The sequence below is a fragment of the Pecten maximus genome, unplaced genomic scaffold, assembly GCF_902652985.1.
Source record: "Pecten maximus unplaced genomic scaffold, xPecMax1.1, whole genome shotgun sequence".
NCBI classification, from domain to species: Eukaryota; Metazoa; Mollusca; class Bivalvia; order Pectinida; family Pectinidae; genus Pecten; species Pecten maximus.
This window is the reverse complement of record NW_022979530.1, coordinates 15,461-36,799: the sequence shown is the minus strand read 5'-3', so window position 1 is coordinate 36,799 and position 21,339 is coordinate 15,461. Positions and strand designations below refer to the sequence as shown.

General features: G+C 36.7%; 2 non-coding genes across 2 annotated transcripts; both read right to left on the bottom strand.

Moving 5' to 3' along the window:
• Positions 1-5,017: 5,017 nt before the first annotated feature.
• Trnaq-cug lies at positions 5,018-5,089 on the bottom strand. The gene has a single exon. It is a non-coding gene; the product is annotated as a tRNA-Gln (tRNA).
• Positions 5,090-5,323: 234 nt separating this feature from the next.
• Positions 5,324-5,395, bottom strand: Trnaq-uug. The gene has a single exon. It is a non-coding gene; the product is annotated as a tRNA-Gln (tRNA).
• Positions 5,396-21,339: the final 15,944 nt, after the last annotated feature.

Genomic DNA, 21,339 nt, shown 5'->3' with positions numbered 1-21,339 from the left:
ATAATTTAAGGTTCCTTAAGTGTAATATGTAGTTGATATTAACACACCTATTCAAATTAGTGTTTAACAATACAAGGTTTGTTTTGGTGGGAAACTTAGGAAATCCAAGATGACGATACATTACAAAAATATTTATTCGGGTGGTGCATTGGTAACACACTCGTCTTTCACCAAAATGACTTGGATTGTACTGAACATTGTCGGGCAGTGCAAGATATTTGCTTAAGGCCCTATGACCACGGGGAAAAAATATTAACTGCTTTTAGATTGATCCAACTTGATCATATTTATTTACATATTTTGTTTTTTACAATAGCTGTTTGTTTTCTGATTCAATACTTTATAAATTACAGGAAAGAGTTCAAAGACCGCAATGTGGGCTACCAATGTGTGGCAAAATGTAGCAATTTGACTATATTGTTAAAAAAACCACTTAACCATAGATATAGTAACAGAGCACACGATCAATTAAATTCAAATCACCACCTTTTTCACTAGGGATAGAAAACCGGGATCTCAAATCAAATTGAAGAGTTATATACACATACAGCTAAGGGTGCCCAGATTCGTTCTAGGGTCAAATGGATAGAAGAGGGAGAAAGAAACACAAAATATTTCGTATCACTAGACAAATCCCGACAAACCCAGAAGTCAAAAATTAAACTATACTCTGCCTACAACACTATACTAACAGATCAAAATGACATCATTAATAGGGAAAGGGAATTTTACGAGAACTTGTACACCTCTACAAACCCACAACCAAGTGAAATTGAAAAATATCTTAACAGTGTAACCATTGAATCAAAATTAAGTGATGAACAACAGAAACAATGTGATGGTACTCTAACTGAACAGGAATGCTACAATGCAGTAATAGAAATGAAGTTAAACAAATCACCAGGATCAGATGGACTAACAGTATAATTTTATAGAGAATTCTGGCCAAGTGTAAAAGATTGATTAATTTCAGCCTTAAATGAAGGATATAAAAGTTTCTTTATTATGCGAATCTCAACGAATAGGTATTTTATCACTTATGTATAAGAACGACCCATTTGATCTAAGCAACTGGGCCCCTCTAACATTACTCAACACAGATTATAAAATTGCAGCACATTGTAACCCAAAATTATCTGTACTGATCAAAATGGCTTTGTGAAAAGACGTAATATAAGCTATAACATTCGACTTATAAAAGATATAGTAGACTATTCAGAAAAACTTGAAATTACTGGATCTATTTTGTTTTTAGACTTTGCTAAAGCTTTTGATACTATTGAATGGCAATTTATGTTTTCAACCTTACAGAGATTTAGATTTCCAGACTCTTTCATGACATGGGTAACTACACAATACAATAAAATAACTAGTAAAATTAGTAATAATGGCTGGCTATCAGCACCTATATCAATTAAAAGAGGTACCAGACAAGGGTGTCCACTATCTGCTCTGTTATTTGTAATAACAGTAGAAATATTAGCAAATGTTGTAAGACAAAAGGAAAGTATACAAGGCATGACTTTTTTTCGAAACCAACACTTTTTCTTAAAAGTAAAACAGATATCACAAAAACACTAAATTTAATAGAAATATAGGGTTCATTATCTGTGTTAATATTAAACAGAGACAAATCTCAAGATATACGATTAGGGAATAACAAAAATCTTATTGAAGACAACTTTGAAAAAATAGATTGGACATGCAACCAAATAACAGCAATTGCAATTGATTTAGTACTTATAATTTTGCAGTTTTTTAACAATATTTCCTTTTCTCTCAGTACAGTATCATCACATCACAGTTGATTGTCAGGCCATTATACACTAGTAACAAATGAAAATAAAATACATGACTAATTTCACTTGATAACTGGTTTATTAAAAAGATCAAGCTTAAAGCAACAAACTATTAAATTGAATTTTTCAGAGTGACCTTGATCCTGATAATGTGTCTGGTTACTCTCATATCTACAACCTGTCGCGTTTCTTGGTGACACAGAGAGCAGGCCACTGGCCTCAGTACAAATCAGGCGCTCAATGTCATCAGGCTGGGGGAATCTTTGTCAGACTTTGACAAAACCAGGACACGGTTTTCCTTAAGGTTCTCGTCAGCTGGGTCAGGACGCTTCAAATGCCAGAAGAAAAATGTGGCGCAAGGAGTGACCATATATGTTATATAGAAAAGTAATTATAATACTGCTAACAGTTCTTTCGGGGACCATGGTAGATTTAATATCAGTATAGCTATAGTAGCTATGGAAGAAAAAAAATGTTTGTTTCAAATGATTCTTGTACATATTTTGAAATTGATCATAGCTGGTCATGTGTATTTACCTTGTTTATTTGTAGAGCTGTCCTTGGGCCAAACTCTACCAAAGCAACCTGACCATATTGCAACAGGTATGTAGAGGCTACTGTTGAAAAGTTGTTGCCCTGCTACCAAGTGACAGGCGGAACAAGAATGTTCTGTTCATGGCACGATGGATACTTATCAAGGAAGGCTATTTCAGGATCGAGTTCCTGGTTACATCCAGCAGAAGGGTCCTGGATAGCACGGATATTCAACTTTCGAGTGTCAACCAGAAGACTATTCAACAGTGGTAAGTTTAATGATCCATTGCAAGACATGTATGATCGATACAACTTTTTGATTGCATAGAAAACGTTCTTTGTCAACTGTGGGCATATTACCATATACACAGTCAAAATGAGGCACAATCCTTCATAGCACTTATGCAATGTCATGACATTTTACTTATTTAAGAATCAAACATTGAGTATTTGATGCCACCTTATTATCTAAACAGAGGAAGATACATTCACATCTTATAAAAGAAATTGATCAGATACATTTTCCTTCTTTTTTCACAAATACCAGTTCTGTGGTATTGTCTTTTCAATTAAATTTAACTTCTTGACCTCAGGACTCCGAAATCAATAATTTCCATCTATCCTTTGATCTCCATCCTATTACTTCTATGTAATCAATCAAATAAATGTTATAGTTGGTACCTCTATATTAAACTTAGGAGTCTTGGGGTAGATGTTTTACTTGATGGTTTGAAATAATATAACAATCATGGCTATTCTAAAGAAATCTTCATGGTAGAAGATTCTAACAAGCATACTTTCAACCTATTTTAACTGTGACCTTGAATGTATGTCTTGGTTATTCATTGACCTAACTTGGTAGCCCTTCTCAGCATTGTACAGGCCAAATATCAGGTCTCTGAGGCTTTCTGTTATTCAGAAGAAATCATTGATAGGTTTAAATATATGTGACCCCTGTGACTTTGAATAATGCCAAGGTAATTCATGTGGACAAAATACTCAGCCCTTCCTCCCAGCATACTGCAGGCCTAATATTGGTTGTCTGGGATTCTTGTCTGTTTAAAGGGCTTTTTCTTAGAGCTACTTTATTTGTTTTATATAAAAAAAATATTTACAACTAATTTTTTGTTTTATGTACAACAAAAAGGGGAAGGAGAGGGATCTCACGATCCTTATGCAAGGCATTGGTCTTCAAACAGCTGCTATTACTGGACAAGGAGTACCAGCACCAAAACTGAAGCCAGTGTCTTTGCAGTCTGGAGACTCCTCCCTTCCAGTTTCAGTGTCCACCTGATACTGCTGGCATGGCCAAGTTAAAGAAAAGGACTGTAAAAGCGTCATTGACACCAGCTTTGCTATGGCCAGTCCTCCCTATGCCTTCTTCACCTGCCTCTGGACCTGTACAGTTCCAAGTGATAGTGACACCACCACTTCCCACAACCATGGTAAGCTGTGGATGCAGGGATGGTAAAGACAAAAAGACTGCAACTGTCAAGTGCCTTAGGTGTGGAGAAGAGAGAACATATCCCACTCACCAACAGTACAGATACTGTGGAAAGACAGAGACAACATCATTTGACGAATGGAGGGCAATGTTAAAAGAAAGGGGTGTTGCCGGAAAAGGATAGGACCGCAGTAGAGCCAAGTGAAGTCTGCAGCAGGGCAGCCTGTTTCCACAGTAAAGCCTCCTCAGTCATCTGCTGCTACCATACATTTATATATAGGACAATATGTGGAGCAGGAAATGGTAGCAACAAAAGCCATACAAATTTTAATGCTGCCTGCTGTATGACGTATATTTCTTTTAATATTGTGATACAGTAGAAGGTTCCAAGACCTTGCAAAAGCAGAGGATTTTTCTAATATCTTTCTTAACTTATTCCAAATTTGTCATATATGTTGATATTTTTATGAAATTGAGTAAACAAATACTTGTTTAACATAAATCTGAGTCATATAGCAAGTTCTGCAAAGAAGAAAAAGCTTCCATAGTTCAACTGGAAAGAACAATTTCCTACTTTTTGGAAAGAGATCCGAGTTCAAATCTCGGAAGTAATACATATGTGAAGTTCTTGATATTTTGTAACACGATCTGTAGACATTTTTGTTTGAAAAGATAAAAGAAAAACAAACGAATGACTGAAAAGATTTCATAAACTAGTTATTACACATATAGAGTGTGTTTCATGGAAAATGTGTTTGAAAAGATCAAAGATCATACAGATTTTCAATGAAACAAACTCTTTATGTGTTAACTAACTAGTTCATTCAATCTTATTTTCAGTCCATCGCTTGTTTAAGTCGGTAGAGCATCAAACTTTTAATCTGAGGGTCTAGGGTTCGAGTCCCTACATGGGCGTTAACCTTTTGAGAATTTTAACCAGTTTAAAAAGCGTTCGGCCAATGGTTGGAAAAGAAATTTTAATCATGTGGCTTTTATTCATATTAAAGATATACATTTTAGAAAAAGTGCGGAGTTATTACAATATCGTTATATAAATGATTGATGCATTTGAAAAAACACACAGTTAAATGATAAGAGAACAGATACATCTGATTGAGAGATGATAGCTAATCATTTTCGGAAATTCCAGACATGTAGTATTGATATCATTCGGCATTTTGCTGAATGTAGCAAATGTAAACGAATTCTTAAGATGAGAGTAAAATACATTTTCTTTTTCAGGTTCTACCGAGACTTGAACTCGGATCACAGGATTCAGAGTCCTGAGTGCTAATCATTACACCAAAGAACCGTCTAACACACTCGTTGCTCTAGATTACTATTATGTTCAAAATAGCACAAACAAGATACGCGCGTAGCATGTCAAAGCAGAATTATCTATCAGAGAAGAACAACACTATTCTTTATTATGTTTGAAATGTTTTTAACTTCTTTATCAACAACATCAATTGTTTACAATACATGCATAAATGGGTGAAAATGCAAGAAAAACCTATAAAATCAATAGCAACCCTTCCTTTTGCTCAGGTTCTACCGAGACTTGAACTCGGATAGCAGGATTCAAAGTCCTGAGTGCTAACCATTACACCATAGAACCGCTTGGTGGTGAGACGCCGTGTTCTGGACAACATACAGTGTATTGAACGGATTACTGACACAGTTACAGTTTTACTATGCTCTGACATAACCGTTTTGATACAATTAGTAGAAATCTTGAACCTTATAATTTCTTGTTTTTTCAGAAATATTTCACATTTAGATCTCGTTTTCGGTCAGTCATTGGAATAGGAGATTAATCCATGTGCATTACTTTTATTCATATCAAAGACTTTCATTTTAGAAAAGTGCGGAGTTATAGACTTCCGGTTTCATTTTGAAGTGAACGGACGCCTGTCTATGATCTCTCTGGCCGTTTCTTGTGCCAAGAGACGTTATGTGAAAGTTTGGTTTGGTTTATTTGGTTTAACGTCCAATTAACAGCTAAGGTCATTCAATGACGCAGTCCCGTGCGTGCGATGTGCATGCTTGTGGTGAGTATGTTTGTCTTGGGAGGCTGTGGTATGCTCGTGTTAAGTCTCCTTGTGAAAGGCTACCTCACTGAAGCATACTGCCGAAGACACCCAGCAGCACAACCCACCCGGTCACATTATACTGACAACAGACAATACTGTAATTGTTGATATTATTGATAACAAGTCATTAAAATCTTACAAAGTGATTGATGTCATAACTGAACTGTGTGGTGATGGGGCTGGTTTTGCCCGTGTTCCGAATTCTGGGAATTAGTATGAGGTTACCCTATAGGGGCGTGCGGGGATAAATCTTTATTGGACGGTGTGTTAATACATGGGAAAAGGTATGAATGCAATGACGTCACGAAGAAATTTATTTTTGTTCGTTGCATGCATCTTTCGGCATATATTGACGACGGGGAATTAAAGGAAATACTTGAACAGCTTTGGGTTCAACTTGTTTCCCCAATCAAACGTCGTTTTTTATAGAGTAACTAATGTCGCGGACAGTACGAGGTATATACGCGTAAAGCTTCCCCAAACGCTGAAGTCACTGCCGTACACGATGAAATTCGGTACAGTATATCAAACGGAGAAATGTCAAATCGGATGGAGGTAACAAGTGGAATCCCCCAGGGAAGCGTCTTAGGGCCTTGTCTTTTTGTTCTTTACATCAACGACCTTCCGGCAACTCTTACTTAACGCAAAAGCATACCTATTCGCGGTTTGGTTTATTTAGTTTAACGTCCTATTAACAGCTAAGCTCATTTAAGGACGGCCTCTCGTGCGTGCGACATGTATGTGTGTTTTGGGAGGCTGCGGTATGTTTGTGTTAAGTCTCCTTGTGATGGGCCGGATCTTTTGCCGATTTAAAGTGCTACCTCACTGAAGCATACTGCCAAAGACACCCAGCATCACACTTCACCCGGTCACATTATACTGACAACGGGAGAACCAGTCGTCCCACTCCTAATTTGCTGAGCGCTAAGCAGGAGCAGCAACTACCATTTTTAAAGACTCTGGTATGTCTCGGCCAGGGGACAGAACCCAAAGCCTTCCTCACAGGGGCGAACGCTCAACTAAAGGCCAAAAGTGAGGCATTGTCAAGGGAGACATAAGGAAGAAGAAAGTTGTTAAGAAAGAAGAGAAAAGATAAGATCCCAAGTTTAGTCGCCTCTTACGATCATGCAATGGGGGTAGCAGGTACAATTCCTACGCCCTACCTGCAGGGCAGACCTATTCGCGGATGACACAAAGATTTACAATAATAATGATCACTCTAATTTACAAGGAGATCTAGACAATCTCCAAAAATGGACAGATAAATGGCTCCTGAAGTTTTATCCGGACAAGTACAAAGTTATATACGTGGGCAAAACTAATAATGCGGCGTTACATTTATATAAAGATGAGGAAAATGGAAGAGTCGAGGTCACATTAGACCAGTGACGGATTTTTGCCGATTTATAGTGCTACCTCACTGAAGCATACTGCCAAAGACACCTAGCAGCACACCCCACCCGGTCACATTATACTGACAACGGGCAAAGAAAAGTGAGAGGAGATATGATCCAAGTATACAATTAACAAATGGAGGATACGATAAAGCTGTCACTGCGGGTTTGTTAATTCCAAACAATAACAAGAGAACAAGAGAACATAGTCTGCCACTACTAAAAAGAGGATTGGTTTGGTTCGGTTCACTTTGTTTAACGTCCTATTAACAGCTAAGGTCATTTATGGTGGCCGGACAGTATGGAAGCTTTTTAATTTGACCACCGCCCGAGAGGATCCTCTGCTTTTATTAATCTCATGGTGAAGCCAAAGTAAGTCATCCAATGACTATATTCCACCTCATAATGTAAACTACTGTATCCGGTGTCAATTTTATACAAAAACTCTAATTTATCAAACTTGTTGAACATTTTGTGTGTTGAGCACATACAGATTTCTAGCCGCCATATTGAAATACACGTATGTCAACAATGAATTCCCTACCTGAAAACGAGAGAAAGTGTGAAAATCATTGCTGATATCACTGATCAGAGTATGATAAGTGAAGTTGTTGGCCAGCTGATGAACAATACCTTGTTAAAAACACGTAAATAGCCAGTATCGGTATTAACCAGCTTGAGGCCAAGATTGATGCACTTGAACAGCGTGTCGAAGAGGGGGAGCAATACTCCCGCAAAAACTGCCTAAAATTTCGAGGCATTGCTAAACATGAGGGTGAAAGCACGATCTCGCTTATTAATGACGCATGTAATAATCACTAAGGTGTAATGATAACAGCCTCAGACATCAGCAACTCACATCGTGTAGGCCCGAAATCTACCACCCACCCGAGAGACATTATAGTACGTTTTATTTCGTATGCCACTCGGGCTGCAGTGTATGACGGAAGGTTTACTCTATTCGGTAAACATGACCAACCATCCCCTGAAAAAGCCTCATTCGCCGATGTCGCACGTAAAAACCTCCATTCTATCTGAACGAAGCCCTAACAAAACAGCGAGCGGCTGTATATGCGAAGGCCAGGTATCTAAGATCTATCGGTACCTTTACCGGGACATGGACTCAAGATGGCAAGATTATAGTTCGTAGTAGAACTGGTGGTAAAGCCTCTGTTACGAGATTATGTGAACTCAATGAATACCCCGACCCGCCGTCTCCACCACTTAGGAAAAAACCCGAGGTTGCCAATAAACCTTCCCTGACCCCTCAGCAAGGAACCCCATCTCGTGCGTCTAACATACCCGGGACCCAGAGACACATAACTAAAGCCCACAGACCTACTCACAACACTCCAGCTAAGAGTGTCACCTCACCTGTGTAACCATCCTACGGACAGAAATACATTCATTTGTTTATATATCATGTGTCATATCTGTTGTTATTTTCCCCGTCAAATATAGGTTAATGTTGATATATTTTTCATTTATCTACTGGTGTATCCTGACCATCAATATAAGTGTACACCCGGTATTCTACACATCTACGGAGTAATGTCTGTCATGTTGTTTATACTTTTCATTAGTTATTGCCAGCATGATCGAAGTCTGTCAATATCTGTTTTATCTGATTTTCTGTGGTATACCGCATATTTCATTTGTGTGACCCCTATTATACAGAAGTCTTGAGATTTCTTTTTCTTCTTTTATAAGTTGGTTGACATTAACAACTATATTGAATCTTAAATCTTTATGGACATGTAAACAGACATGTCTAATTGGATATTTTATGTATATATTGACTGTCAATATGGTTATATATTTGCAAAAACGATTCATTGGTCATTGCTTTTATCTCAAGTACCTGTATAAAATTTACCGATTGTGTGAATGAGAAGATTTTGCTACAATTCATATTTGCACCTTATCGCGGTTTGATAATAATTGTATAAAAACTGTACCTGATGTACAACTTTATCGCTAGTCATGTCATAGCTGTCATATACATCTGTTATTGATCTTTATATATCCTGTTGGTGCTGCATCATAACTGTTCGGTCTATTTGTTTATAATTCGAGAAGTGAATTATATTTGTCTCTCTAACTCTATAATCAAGGGTATTGAATGTCTGATTATCTCTCATTCTTACTATAAGCAATCTACGTGTACATATAGCAAGAGCAGTGTAATTCTGTATGAAACTATAAACACTGATCTGTCAATATCTGTTTTATTACAAAATAATCCAGTATGTAAAAGTTCAAACATACAACTGTACATACCTTTGTAAAAAGAATTTAACTCCCATCACTATAAACCGCTTTCACTACACACATGTACACAGTCTAAACTGTGGATGTATACATTTAGATGGTTTGACCACTTGTAATCAGTGATATCTCACATAATCATTGATAATAGAATCGCCAATCTTCTTTGGAAACTAAACTCAATAGTACTCAAAAGTAATTTACTCCGCCAGATGTACTGCTTTATCAAACTAATATAGTAAAAAATGGCATTGTTTATTCATAAATAACCCCAAGACTTGATCAGACCCAGCTATTCTTATTTGTAATGTTTGTTGGCTTATTTTTCTCATGTGTATATCTATATAAATGAGTTTATACTTAATGCTCACCATGACTGTTTTGTGCTATTAGATACTTTTAATAGCAAATGCGTACAAAATGTCACATTGATGAATTTATTGGCAACGTACTTGATATATAGATGTTTTAATTGCTTAATCCTTCTAAAGGTAAGATTGCCATCTGACCCGTTTCCCTGACCTGTGAAAGCCGATGCGCGCGTGCATTTTGTTATCATAGACGCGTCCATTTCCCAACAGGTAAGAAAATGATTGTTATATTTTGTCGTCTGCTTCTAAATTATAAGATATTATTACAGGGTCAGTGAGACGGGTCATCCCATTCGTATATCAATAAACCGGTGCTTCATGTTTGTTTCTCTACTATCATTTTTATGGATCCTATAATTTTATGTAAATAATGTCTAGTTTCTACATATGTTTGTTTGTAATGTCTACCTTAGTTTGTTTTTTTGATACAGAGTTTTTTCAGAATATACATAAATGTGCATGTCAATTGCTCCTCATCTGCGCTAAAACTGCACATTTTTACATTGGCATTCTTGCTAGAGTCACCCGCTGCTCCCTCTGCACCATGATTCTACTTTACCGTTTCTATATGTTTCTTGACAATGGATAAAATAACATTTTTTCGTGGTTCAGAGTGTGCGGAGTGTTACTCTCGTCAATATTCTGGTATCGTTAATGATTCTCTGACTCTCCCGACGTCTATTGATATATGCTGTCCCCTATTATTGAAAACACTTTTAATGTTATGTGGTGATATTCATCCAAATCCTGGGCCTAATTATGATATTAATATTTCACTCGAAAATATTTCATTATGTCATCTCAACATATGCTCTCTAAGGCACAAAACACATCTTCTCGATGCTGAATTTTCTGATGTTGATATTTTATGTATTTCAGAAACTCATTTAAACGATAATATTCCTGACTGATATATCTCTTGAAAATTTTGGTAATGTCTTTAGGAAGGACAGAATTAATGGTGGTGGCGGTGGCGTACTAATATATTCCAAAAACAATACTATCATTAATAGACGACATGACCTTGAACTTTTATGGGTAGAAGTAATTACGCACAGTAAACACATTTTGATAGGTTGTATTTACAGACCCCCTAATTCAACAGTTAGTTATTGGAGTAAACTTGAAAATAATCTCGATGCTATTTCTGATTTACAGCGGGAAGTGATACTGGTAGGTGATATTAACCAAGACATGACGAATATCAATACAAATTCTCATTTTTCACGGCTTCTATTAAAATTTGGATTACAAAATACTATTACTGAACCTACCAGGATCACCCCCAGCTCCTCTACATCAATTGATATTTTAACAATAACTTTGAAGCAGCTGATGATTTCCTAAACACTGTCGATTGGAACATATTGTTAGAGGGTGACATTAATGACGCTAATTCTATCCTTACTAATAAAATTATAACTGCTATTGACTTATTCGTACCTAAACAGACAGTAACAATAAGGCCTAATGACAAGATTTGGATGACTAACGAAATAAGACTTAAAATCAGACAAAGAAACCGTCAGCATTCTAAAGCAAAACACAATAATACTCCAGCCTCCTGGAACAATTTTAAAACAGTTCGTAATCAAGTAATTTCTCTAATCCGCGAGGCCAAAGATAAATACGTATCTAAGCTAAGATCTTCTCTGATTGATAAAACTATCTCGCCTGGAAAACGGTGGCGTATCGCTAAATCTGTAATGAATCTTCAAAACAAACGTGAAACTGACTCCCCTTTGGTGATTAATGGCGATCTTAAACTGCACCCGATAGATAAAGCTGAATCTTTTAATAATTATTTTACATCCATTTCTGAAACTGAAAAGAATGCTGATGATTTACCACCTGACTGTCCCCTGCCTAGACATAATTTATCATCTATTGACATTAGTGAACAGGATATAACTGACCAACTCCAACTCCTTAATATTAACTAACAAACCTGCTGGTCCTGATTCTATTCCTCCCAAATTCATCAAAGGTATAGCACAGTCACTTGTTCAACCTCTTTTTATCTTATTTAATAAATCAGTTTCCTCTGGAATAGTTCCTACTTCCTGGAAAAACGCTCATGTCACTCCGATTTATAAAGGGAAAGGGAAAAAAAGTAACCCAACTAACTACAGACCAATCTCTGTTACTTCTATTTTTAGTAAGATGCTAGAGAAAATTATCTTCAAGTATATGTTCAACTATCTCACAATCAATCTGGCTTCTTGCCTAAAGATTCCACTGTCAATCAATTATTAATTATCTATGACGAAATTGTTAAACATTTAGATAAAGGTAAAGAAGCAAGAATGGTATTTTGCGATATTAGTAAAGCTTTCGATAGGGTTTGGCATGATGGTCTAATTTATAAATTAAAAAGATATGGTATAAGTAACAATATTTTAAAATGGTGTTCATCTTATCTAACTGAAGACAGAGAGTGGTCATTGATGGATTTAAATCTACATGGAAAACTCTACAGGCAGGGGTACCTCAACGTTCAGTTTTAGGTCCTTAGCTGTTTCTACTATATATTAATGATATATGCGATAATTAAGTGTCTAAAGTAAAACTTGTTGCTGATGACACTTCCCTATATGTTTTAATTTAGAGGGACAGACAAGAGGCTTCCACCATTCTTAATCAAGATTTGGAAAAAATATCAGTCTGGTCGAGGAAATGGGGTATTATATTCAATCCTGATAAAACTGAATCTGTTTTATTCTCGAGAAGGTCACAAGGAGACTTAACACAAACATACCGCAGCCTCCCAAAACACACATACGCACTCATCACACGCATACAGTTCGCACGCACGGGAGGCCGTCCTTAAATGACCTTAGATGTTAATAGGACGTTAAACAAAATAAACCAAACCAAACCAAACCAATTCTCGAGAAGGTTAGACTCTTCACACCCTGATTTATACTTCAATAACTCATTGATAAAAAAATGTTCGTACTCATAATCATCTTGGATTAGTATTTAACAATCATGCAAAATGGTCTGACCATGTTAACCTTATTTATGAAAAAGCTTATAAAAGAATAAATATTCTCCGAAAGCTAATATATAAAATTGACAGACACTCATTGCTTTTAATTTATACAACATTCATTCGCCCTATATTAGAATATGCCAACGTAGTTTGGGCAAATTGTACTGAGAGAGTGTGAGCTCCTAGAGTCGATCCAACTCGAGGCTATACGCATCATTACTGGTTTGAGACGGGGAACAAGTCATGCCATTTTCTATCGAGAATCTGGTCTTATTCCACTTTCTAAGCGTCGACATCTTCATCAACATGTTTTTTTTTTATAAGATTTTTAATAAATTATGTCCTGCTCATTGTACTGAATCTATTTTACCTTAAATGAACACAAATAATATTGCTTACCCATTAAGTCATAATAGACTTTTTGATGTGCCTCAGGCTAGAACAAACCTTTATAATACAAGCTTTTTTCCTAAAATCATGTCTGAATGGAACAATCCAACTTGTCTGTTTCCCTCAATGTCCTCTTTAAATACCTTAAAGCGTGAATTCTTACAACATCTTGACTTATATCGTGATACACAATGAACTGCTATTTTTAAAAACGGTGGAGATCAAAACATTAATATAATTTTATGCCAGTTAAGAAATTCTGTGAGTAATCTAAATGCAGATTTATTTAATTATCATTTAAAAGATACCCCTGCCTGCAACTGTGGCTATCCAGTTGAAGACTGTTCTCACTTCTTTCTAAACTGTCCCCTTTTTAACATTGAAAGGCAATCCTTTTTCAACTCTCTAGCTGCTCTGAGTGATCATATGCTGCAGAATACACAATTATTTTTATTTGGTTCTTTTGATGTGGATATTATTTTAAACAAATCCGTTCTTGACTTGGTTCAGAGATTCATTGTCAATACCAGACGATTTTCTTGACTCAATGCTGGAAACTGTAAATTTATCATAACTGTTTTTTCTTCACTTTGATGAATATAGCACAGGCTATTGATTGTGAATGGACTGTTTTTTGTCTGTTACTATTTTTCTTAAAGTGATTACAAAGTATGATCAGTCAATATCATAATGCAATTTCCTGCTTGAATTTAGTGATATACATGTATTGGAATCTCTTTGCAGTTATTAGTTAAAGCATTCATATCTAATTTTGGTATGTTCATTATGTTGTATATATATATCATCAGGAGATAGGCTTGTGCTGTTGCCCAATTTCCTTTGTCTGTACCATCTTGACAATAAAATATTCTGAAATCAAATAAAGGAAATACCTGAACAGCTTTGGGTTGAACTTGTTTCCCCAATCAAACGTCGTTTTTGTTATAGAGTAACTAATGTCGCGGACGGTACGAGGTATGTACGCGTAGAGCTTCCCCAAAACGCTGACGTCACTGCCGTACACGATGAAATTCGGTACTGAATATCAAACGGAGAAATGTCAAATTGGATGGAGGTAACAAGTGGAATCCCCCAGGGAAGCGTCTTAGGGCCTTGTCTTTTTGTTCCTTATGTAAAAGTTCAAGGAGTAGTAGTGTGCAGCCAGCCGGGATCGAACCCGCGACCCTCGGCTTACTGGTTCGCCGCTCTACCGACTGAGCTAAAGGGAAATTCCCCCTAGCCGGAAGCTAGAAGGCGACCATACAACTATTTACAATTAAAACCCGGCCTGCTACACTACTCCCTCCCTCAAACGTGTTCGCCCCGAACACACCAACCCAGGTTCTATCTCCAAGGAAGCCTCTTGCTTTCACTTGGAGTGGTCTGCGGCACCAATGTAAAAGTTCAAGGAGTAGTAGTGTGCAGCCAGCCGGGATCGAACCCGCGACCCTCGGCTTACTGGTCCGCCGCTCTACCGACTGAGCTAAAGGGAAATTCCCCCTAGCCGGAAGCTAGAAGGCGACCATACAACTATTTACAATTAAAACCCGGCCTGCTACACTACTCCCTCCTTCAAACGTGTTCGCCCCCGAACACACCAACCCAGGTTCTATCTCCAAGGAAGCCTCTTGCTTTCACTTGGAGTGGTCTGCGGCACCAATGTAAAAGTTCAAGGAGTAGTAGTGTGCAGCCAGCCGGGATCGAACCCGCGACCCTCGGCTTACTGGTTCGCCGCTCTACCGACTGAGCTAAAGGGAAATTCCCCCTAGCCGGAAGCTAGAAGGCGACCATACAACTATTTACAATTAAAACCCGGCCTGCTACACTTACATCAACGACCTTCCGGCAACTCTCAACGCAAAAGCATACCTATTCGCGGATGATACAAAGATTTACAATAATAATGATCACTCTAATTTACAAGCAGATCTATACAAGCTCCAAAAATGGACAGATACATGGCTCCTGAAGTTTCATCCGGACAAATACAAATATATGTACGTGGGCAAAACTAATAATGCGGCGTTACATTTATATAAAGATGAGGGAAATGGAAGAGTCGAGGTCACATTAGACCAGTGACGGATTTTTGCCGATTTATAGTGCTACCTCACTGAAGTATTGCCCTGCAGGTAAGGCGTAAGAATTGTACCTGCTGCCCCCATTGCATGATCGTAAGAGGCGACTAAATTTGGGATCTTATCTTTTCCCTTCTTTCTTAACAACTTTTTTCTTCCTAACGTCTCCCTTGACAATGCCTCACTTTTGGCCTTTAGTTGAGCGTTCGCCCCCGTGAGGAAGGCTTTGGGTTCTGTCCCCTGGTCGAGACAAACCAGAGTTTTTACAAATGGTAGTTGCTGCTCCTGCTTAGCGCTCAGCATACACGGAGTGGGACGACTGGTTCACCTGTTGTCAGTATAATGTGACCGGGTGGGGTGCACTGCTGGGTGTCTTCGGCAGTATGCTTCAGTGAGGTAGCACTCTAAATCGGCAAAAGATCCGGCCTATCACAAGGAGACTTAACACAAACATACCACAGCCTCCCAAAACACATACGCACTCATCCACGCATACATTTCGCACGCACGGGAGGCCGTCCTTAAATGACCTTAGCTGTTAATAGGACGTTAAACAAAATAAACCAAACCAAACCAAACAATTTTGTTAAGGAAAAATGGTCAAAAATTTATAAACTTCCTTTTAAAGTACTAAAAATTCAAAATTGATATGGTTTCAAACTAGAATCAGCCACCATATTTTAGTAACAAACACATTTCTCCAAAAAATAAACTTAAAACCAAGTATGTACTTTACGTACTTTTTGTAATTTAGAAAATGAGACAATTTTGCATTGCTTATGGGAATGTAGAGAAGTACAAAAGTTCCTACAGAGATTAGAAAACTTGTTAGATATACTTTTAGTACCTTTTGCTTATAATAAAGAATCATTTCTCTTTGGAATAGTTTCACACCAATGTAGCTATGTTGATAATGAAATCCTAATTATTATAAAAAAAAACTATATATGCAAAACTAAATGTCTTAACAGTGCTCTGAACATCAACGCTTTGATTAATATCATCAAAGATAATTTCAAGGTTCAAAAATACATAAAGGGTCAAAAAGAAAGTAATAAAAACCAATGGAATAAATGGAAACCTCTTTTAGACCTTTAGCTAATCAAACATTCAGTGTTTTTGAATGACCTTGAACAACAAAAATATACCTCTTCCCTCCTCTCCTCTCCCCCCTCCTCTCCCTCTCTCTCTCTCTCTCTCTCACTTTAGTGTGTGTGTGTGAAAATGTTTGTATGCATGTTTGCTTGGCTAATAGGTACATGCGCATTACCATTTATCTGTCTACTTTCTGCTTTATTTATTGGTTTATTTCTCTACTTATTTATTTATGCATGTACTTACTACTCGTAGTATCCAATTATTTTACTTACTCAAGTTTGCTTATTTTTGCCTTTCATTTCATCCCTCAACAAGTTTTATAATGGTAATGAAAGTATTAACTAATAAAGTGTACCTTCTATTTAATTGGGAATGTGTCAGTGTGTGAAATATGTTTATATGTCATTTATGTTTACTATGATTAATTTTGAAAAATAAAATAAATAAAATAAAAAAAAATCTAAAGACTCCGGTATGTCTCGGCCAGGGGACAGAACCCAAAGCCTTCCTCGCAGCGGCGAACCCACAACTGAAGGCCAAAATGAGGCAGTGTCAAGGGAGACGTTAGGAAGAAGAAAGAGAAAAGATAAGATCCCAAATTTAGTCGCCTCTTACGATGATGCAATTGGGGGCAGCAGGTACAATTCTTTCAGGTGAATATGAGAATTTATAAACTCGTGAAAATCATATTTCCCGAGGCCGAAGGTCATCGTATTCACATGAAAACAGGTAGATAATTGCTTTATTATATGACAAAACCGCAACATTTTCATATTACAGAATGAATATCATTACCTGTCATAGGATTGCATGAATAATAGTGATCGATTCGAGAAAAGTTCAAATTGGCAATTAAAAAGTCAAAGTTAGCAATGAATTTAAACTTCTATATTTATTTTTGCTGAAAATTCAACAAAATGTAAATGCTAAAACATTTAGGAATTCAGTATATTAAACTCTGTTCGGGAGCACATACCTACATGTAGATGTAAAAGCATACATTTTTGACGACACGGATAGTTGGAAATTCCCTTGTTACTATAATCGGATGCGTAATCGAGTTGTTGGATTATTATGTCACCCTGGGTTTGACGTCACAGATTGTTGGAAAGTCCCTGTTATTATATATGAGTATAATATATGAGTTATTGGGTGGGTGTATCACACTGTAGCACGGATTCGGGGTTGAAAATAATATTTGAGCAAAGTGAGAATGTTCAGAATTGGCCAATCAAGAGAAAGGGGAAAATCAGTCATTTAATCATGCGCGTTAGTTTCGCGTAATAACGCGTTTATTTAAGAAATAATTAACAATGATTCCTGTATTATTGCAGGATATACAACGAGGACGAGGATATTTTGCAATTAAAATTGCAAAATATCCAAGTCCGAGTTGTATATCCTGCAACACAATACACGAGTCAAAGTTGATTATTTCTATTCTACCATGTACTGTATAGTTCTTAGATCGAGTTCTTTCTAATAGAAAAACAGCAAAGAAACCCCGGGAAAACCTTGTGATTTATTTCTTGAGTATTTCAGTATTTGTTGATGAAATATACAAAACTGGCGTTGCATAGCAAACATGGTAGAATTCGCGATATAACGCGTAAGTTTTGCGTAATAACGCGAAAGTTTTGCGAGATAACGCCAAAGTTTCGCGTAATTTTCTTCTATGAAAATGTCCCAATCGGTTTTCGTAGATAATGAAAGTGTTAAAGTTGGAAAAGTAACTGATGGAATTACGGAACTTTGTGACGAGGGCTGTTTTCGCTTGCTTCTCCAAATCGGGGAATTTGTTTGAGGTCACCCTAGAGGATAGAACAGGAATTAACATTTTATTGGATGGTGCTATTATTGATGGCAAATAGTTTGATGTAACGCAACAATATACGCTTGTAAGTGTTTTTTACCTTCCGGTGTAAAACTTTTTCAACATTGATTTAGTGTTATATGTTCGCGTGAAATAACCCTCTACTTTGAAATCTTTGTCGTACACGATGGAGTTTGGAAGTGAGCATTTCCGTTTTATTCGTGAGTTGAGCTGTTAAGGGAAAGATAAAATCCCAAATTTATTCGCCTCCTACGATCATGCAATGGGGGCAGCAGGTACAATTCTTACGCCCTACCTGCAGGGCAACGGTAATTTTATTTACAGGGAAGAATGATTTTTAAAGTTTCCTGATATTTCAGGCATCAAAGTTCCTCATACTAACTTTGAAACTAAAGTACATCAACATGCGGATGATACAACTTTGACACTGAGTAGTAAAGAGTCTATTGTAAATGTTTTCAAACTATTGGAGGTGTTCAGTAAGGGTTCTGGTGCCAAGATAAACTAGGATAAATCAGAAATGGTATGAGTCGGTAAAGAAAACATTACAATTGATGAACTTGAAAATTTCAGCAAAAAATTATGTGAAAAGATTATTTGTATTTTGGGTTGATATGTTGGCATATATTTAAATATATGTAATGAAAAGAATTGGGACAGTAAAGTTGTTTCTTTGAGAAATATTCTAAGAATGTGGTTGCAGATACAGCTAACCCTACAGGGGAGGGCTATTGCAATTAACTCCGTATTGATGTCCAGATGTTGATATTGTCTCGCGTCAAAGACTATGCCTCTGATTACTGATATTGAGAAATTATGTATTGATTTTTCATGGCATAGTGTCACATTTGGTGGCGTATGACACAATTATTGGTGACATAATCATATAAATGAGTATTAAGATTAGTATCGTAATAAAAGTCCTTAATAGAGACTCATTCAACAATTGACAGTTTTGCTGTGTTATTGGTTATCTTCCTTCCTTTTTTCAAAATATAATGTACATGTACTTTGAGGAGCCTTCGGGGGCCAAACAAAGGAGGGCCTATTTGCTGGGAACATTAAAAGTTTTCTTAACAAAACAAATATATCAGGACTCTGAATCCGAGGTCAAGTCTCGGTAGAACCTAACTAGATAATGTATTTTACTCTCATTTTATTTAAGCTTTTGTTAACCATTACGGCATTCAGCAAAATCACGAATGATATGAATAATACATGTCCGCAATTTCCGATAACGATTAATTATCATCTCTCAAACAGATGTATCAGTTCCACATTTTTCTAAAAAGTGTTTCTGTTGATTTTGGTTTTTTCATACATTATAACCCAATTGATAGTGTTGATGAAGAAATTCAAACATCCAGACATTGAAAAAATAGTGTTGCTTTGGTCAGATAAATAAAGGGCTAAGATATATTGGATATATTGTTACAAGACTTGTTTAGCCACTATCGGTCATGTAATACATCATATTTAACTTCCTAATTATAATGAACAGTGTCATTTAAAGACGCGTTCTACAAATTTCGTCATCACTTTTATGCGTTAAGAAATGCGAACATTAATATTAAGGTTTGGAGTGTAACAGGGCGGTCTGTTATGTCGACTATCGTTCAACAAATCAAACTCTATAATATAGAGTCAAAAATATATACTCTGTATATGCTAAATAACTTTAAATTGACCGAATATAGAAGACATGATATCGTAACTGCGAATAGCAGGATTAAAACTCCTGAATGATAACCATTAAACCAACGAACCGACTTCCGGTTTGGATTTAGATGCGAATGTGATTGTGACTGATATAAGTATCGCCGATACTCATTGAAACAATTATGTGACATTTTTCGTGTATGATCATATCTAATCAGATTCTTTTGCCTGTTTTCACCAGGTATATGGCGTGTCATGGGGCTTCGGTGGGAAAAGAAAGTATTCAAAAGGAAAATTGGTTGTATACGGTTTAAGAGATTTGAAAAAGTAAGGAAAGTAAGTAAATATTCTATTATTTTCAGTGTTATTATTACACAGTGGATACTGTTTATTTAGTCGTTAGATATCATAAAACTGTCATGAAAATATCCGCTCTGATATTCAATATAAAATTTTGTATATAATAAGCTATATAATAGGGTTTCAGACAAGGTTGTTACTCATTTCCCCTTTTCTTCCAATTTACAACCACATTCAGGCGGCGATATGAGAGCTACACATATGAAACAAGTAAAGCTCTATCCGATTTTGTGATGGAAATTTGAATCCAAAACTATATAACGGGAGAAAATTGCAATTTTATGGCATTTTTCTTCATAATTGTGTCTCTCCAAGTGCATTTTCATCCGAGAATTTTTTTTTTTGTTTTATGTTTTTAAGTCCACCATCATCAGATGGTGGGCTATTCAAATCGCCGTGCGTCCGTGGTCCGTCCCTCCGTAAACGATTCTTATTATCGCTAATCCTCAGAAAGTACTGAAGGTATCTTTCTCAAATTTCATATGTAGCCTGCCCTTGGTGCCTAGTTATGCATATTGCATTTTGAGACCAATCGGAAAACAACATGGCCGACAGGCAGCCATCTTGGATTTTGACCATTGAAGTTTGTTATCGCTATTTCTGAGAAAGTAGTGAAGGGATCTTTCTCAAATTTCATATGTAGGTTCCCCTTGGTGCGTAGTTATGCATATTGAATTTTGGGACCGATCGCAAAACAACATGGCCGACAGGCAGCCATCTTGGATTTTGACCATTGAAGTTTGTTATCGCTATTTCTGAGAAAGTACTGAAGGAATCTTTCTCAAATTTCATATGTAGGTTCCTCTTGGTGCCTTGTTATGCATATAGCATTTTGGGACCGATCGGGAAACAAGATGGCCGACAGGCAGCCATCTTGGATTTTGACAATTGAAGTTTGTTATCGCTATTTCTGAGAAAGTACTGAAGGGATCTTTCTCAAATTTCATAAGTAGGTTCCCCTTGGTGCCTGGTTATGCATATTGTATTTTGAGACTAATCAGAAAACAACATGGCCGACAGGC